Raw genomic sequence first — 4,784 nt, 5'->3', positions numbered from 1 at the left:
TATACGAATATTGTTTTACTGTATTATCACCGGGGCACTATATTTGCTGTCAGTGCCCTGTAGTTGTGATCTGAATATTGACGCAAAGACAAAGACTGAATTACCACAACCACCACAACATCTGTCATTGTGTATTGACCAACCTGTAGTTGAGAGCGGTGTTCACACGCTAACACATGTTGATATATAATATATTTCATTTTCAAGGAGGGTTATTCGTCAATGCTAACAATTCAACAAACTGCAAAATAAAAATTGTAGTAATTATTCCTAACTGCTGAAATACAATCCGACATCGAAACAATCGAGACAATGTTCTCATAAACAATAAAACAATTCCACATATTATTCAGGCGTTACACGTGTGTACCACCTACAACCCTTAACGTCTACTTCGGAAACTGCATTTGCCAAAGGCAAACGTATATTGATACATTTTTTAATTTTATTACAAAGAATTTTGGAATATACTTTTCAAAATAACACATATATTCCTAAACATTAATTTAACTCCATAAATGAAAGTGTTCTTTACATTTGGCCGTAGCAACATTTCTGAACGTTATTAAAATCTGTCGGTATTATTTCAGATTCTCCTAACTGTTTCCTGGCTTTGTACAACATGAAAACAAACAATAAGGTATTGTGGACATAATAGAAAACGACATCAGAATCATATTTATAATACACATGTATATACGGAGATAAGGAGCATTAAAATGTTGCCTATGTTAGAAACCTAATGGTATATTATTCTTGGTGTTTTAGATTCTTGAATACCGTTATCCCATCATACCCAAGTTCCAGAGATCAAAGAGCATCCTGTTCTACGCAATTGCAACTGTAAATACAACATTTCACTTTATATGTATCACTACCTGAATTCACTCCCTTGCATCACTATGCACCAATGCACCAGACCATGCCTATTGTAAAAGCACAGAGAACGCTACCAACTCGAAGCATATAGACGTACACCCAATAAATTATCCCCCAAACAGAACCTCTAGTGCAGATAAGACCAGAACATGGTACCATACAAAAATAAACAATGTTTTCTCCTCAAGTTCAAATACATGAACTTACACCATGTACAGAAAGTGTCCAACTCGAGTTGACTAAAACCAGAACCAGAAAATGAAGGCACAAGTTATTTGTAAATCTAATCAAGTAAGTATTTACCGAAAGAGACTTTTGAAACTAAAAGAAATAACAAATGAAAAGGTGAAAGGTTCTTTACAAAGTTGTAAACAAACACAGACCTTTACGCAGAAATGCACAAACTGCTGTAAGTTGCGACAAGATATAGAGAAAACTATTTGTGAAGAAAACATGTCGAAGATGTCACTTTCCACAGAGGCATGATTTCCTTAAAGAACGGTAAGAGCTATAGCAATGACACAAAGATGTGTGTTTTGACTCTTCTCTCGGGAAATGTAGGGTATGATCACGTCCATAACGTAATGAAACCGTATTTAATCTCGTTGGATTAAAAGCAAACGCCCTTCCCTCACCAACCTGTGTAGCTGACATAGCAGCAATGACATTGCCCCCTGAGCCATGCCCATATGGATGCTACCTTCAACAAGGAAAGTCATACCACCCTGTACGCTGACGAGACATCCAAACATGGACAACAATATCAGACGTATGTGCTTACCAATCAGCACCTAAACCCAACAATCCTTTGAATGCGTGAAATTCCAAACAAATCCGCGCAGGCAACCGTAGACACACTGAAAGAAATCATTGATGACGTCAATGTCATATCTGGTAAAGGGTCATCTATCATTGCTAACATCAAACATACAACGTCAGACAGCGCAGCCACAGAGAAGGCTTTCAATGTATCATTACAAGAATACAAAGAGACGTGTTCCCTGTCATTGAAAGTGAGTGGGATTCATTGTCCCAGGAGAAACAAGTAGATATGGGCCACATTGACAACTATTTTTGTGGACTTCATCTTTTTGTGAACATCGCAGACCAATGCGCCAACACTCTACTTTTGAATCAAAATACCAAACTTCAAACATCATCTGTCATAGACTTGGTCCGCATGACGTGCAAAGCTTTTTCAAGAGGAGGGGTTTAGAAAAGCGGTTGCTTTGAAACTGTCAACATATTTCTTACTTCTAGAGGTAGGAAAACGAATTTTACCAACTTTCGTGGCAATCGACTTTAACATCCTCTTTCACAATGCAGCTGTAGTGTACCATGTATATGATGACCTTAAAGATTTTTTACATACATGTTTCACTCCAGAAACAAGGAACCGTCTTTTGACATCCATTTCAACATTATTGGCATCAGAGCTCTGCATATCCGGATGTCGTGCCCTTGGTCTCTTGGATAAGTTGCTGACGAATCCACTTTGGCGTATTCTTGAGGCCAAGGACAGGTTGGTTGGTTGGTTTGTTGTTTAACGCCGCACTCAGCACTATTCCAGCGATATGACGGCGGTCTGTTAATAGTCGAGTCTGGACCAGACAATCCAATGATTAATATCATGAGCATCGATCCACGCAATTGGGATCGATGACATGCATCAACCAAGTCAGCGAGCCTGACCACCCGATCCCGTGAGTCGCCTTTTACGGCAAGCATGGGTTGCTGAAGACCTATTCTACCCCGGAATCCTCACGGGTCCCAAGGACTGGACAATCCTAGATATGAATATTTTATATGACACACTTATTACCCGGCTCCCAAGTTTTATGAGAGGGGATGTCGAGGTTCTTCCATACGTGTTGAAACTCACAGATCAGCCTGATTCTGTGCTTGAAGCGCTCACAACGTCATGCAATAATGACTCACCACCCACCTCATCTTGGAGAATATCACACCATACATCACATCACTTCTACAGCGGCTTCTGGCAGATCAGCTCCCTGGAGGCATACATTGGAACAAAACTTCACAATCACATCCACATTGAAGTTCGTTTTTAAAACACAACAAACTCACGGAATCTCTATTTGGTCAGTTCCAGTTTCCATTATATAAAGCACCACAAACCATCTTCATCCGTTTACACACAGGAATCACACATCAATTCTCAATTTCAACAGGGGTAATGAGTGGATAGTCACTCTATCACATGGTTCCCAACAGAATGTCCTCAACCATGCCTCAAAACTTACAAAAATATCCCTCACCCAATTTTAACTTCGCAAATTAATTATTCAGCAACAAAAGCAGGATGCCCTCAAACACAAACAAGAGGAAGTTGCTCGTAAACATAAAGACAGCAAAGTAAACATGATGCCAACCTAGAATCAATAATGATACATAAATACACAGTGAAGTGGACAACCGTTTTAATCAATATCGGTCAAAGAAGGAGCGTATGGAGGCACTGAAGTGTCAAATTCGTTTCCGAAATAATGTTCTAAAACAAAAACCAGAAAATCCCCTTCTCTTACAGTTTTCAAACAATACAAAATAAACATTTGACCTTTCAACTCTCACTAACAATCTAAAATGTTTAATATCTCTGGCAGCTTCTAACAACACTGGTGAGGGTTCCTCTAGGAGTATTCTTGTGGGAGAGAGGGTGAATCATGTATGGGATGTGGAGGGTAATTTACAATGGTTTATGGGGATGGTCATTTCCCAAGTACCAGGTTATTTAAAATGGCACAATAACAATATAATTGTGTATGACAACGAACCAGAAAAAGTGTACACATTCATATTATTTGATGATCTGAAGAAAGGCGATCTGCACATTTTGTCAAGTCCAAGTTTCATGATATTGTAATGATTATCACCACTCACAATGATTATCACCACTCACAACCCCTCTGGCACATTGGGAAGGCTTTTGTAACCAATACACATTTTTTCGTCACATACTTATTTCATTGTTTTGATATTCTTCACTTAATTATTACTACTAACCTTATGTGTATGCGACTACATATATATGGTTTTGTGTGCGTGCGTATAAATATATCCGCATTATATAGGGGTGTGTATGAAACTTTATCATCATTTAATACTTGTCTGCATAATTGACATATATAATAACATCTCTTATTTTCAATCATATATGCATTTTTCTCAGATTTCGTGTGTGTGTGTTTGTGTGCGTGTGCGTGTGCGTGTGCGTGTGTGCGATATATTTCTGCCACAACATATGCTCCCTCATTTACACGAAAGTCGGATTTATCTCCCTTTTAATATTAGCTTCCGGTATCACTTTCAGATCATCTCAGGGACAGGAGAAGCCTCCGAGTATCCCCGACATTTACCTACATTCATAAAGGCGCTGTATGTCACTAATAAATGGTAACCTTATAAATTTTTACATGTTTTCGCTTCATTACCCTCATATGGGGAGCACACAAATTGCAGAGACTGGATCGTAAATAGAATTTGATCAGAGAACCTTACCAGTGACTTGCCTGAAGACCATTCTCTTGAATCGGCGTCATATGAACTGTGACCAACGTATATGTCATTATCCACTAGAAAATATACAAATTTCCTCTGAATGCATTTGTTCTTGGATGTTTGTATTGTGGTTATGTGTGCTTCGCAAAGACAAGATTTAGAACTTCAAGTAGGTCGTATATGTGCAATGCCGAGTATGTTAATTGTAGTATATGCATGATTTGTTGGTTTTGAAACATCAGATCAAAAGCAGAATATATTTAAGGAAGCTACCATTTACTTTATCAAGATCGTTGTGGTATTGTAACTCCAGGTTTCTAAAACATCATAAGGACAAATATTTAACATATGACATGCATCTTTAGCAGACAATCGAAAATATCCTA

The 4,784-nt window shown here is 38.3% G+C and overlaps 1 long non-coding RNA gene across 1 annotated transcript; it reads left to right on the top strand.

Annotated features, from left to right (window-relative positions):
* The first annotated feature begins 593 nt into the window (after positions 1 to 593).
* On the top strand, positions 594 to 4,257 carry LOC124148010. The gene is made up of 3 exons (XR_006862909.2): positions 594 to 640; positions 769 to 843; positions 4,211 to 4,257. It is a non-coding gene; the product is annotated as an uncharacterized LOC124148010 (long non-coding RNA).
* The last annotated feature ends 527 nt before the right edge of the window (positions 4,258 to 4,784 follow it).

This window comes from Haliotis rufescens, unplaced genomic scaffold, assembly GCF_023055435.1.
Source record: "Haliotis rufescens isolate VD_foot unplaced genomic scaffold, xgHalRufe1.0.p SCAF_18, whole genome shotgun sequence".
Taxonomy (NCBI): domain Eukaryota; kingdom Metazoa; phylum Mollusca; class Gastropoda; order Lepetellida; family Haliotidae; genus Haliotis; species Haliotis rufescens.
The sequence above is the reverse complement of the archived record's forward strand: the minus strand, read 5'-3'. Positions and strand labels throughout refer to the sequence as shown.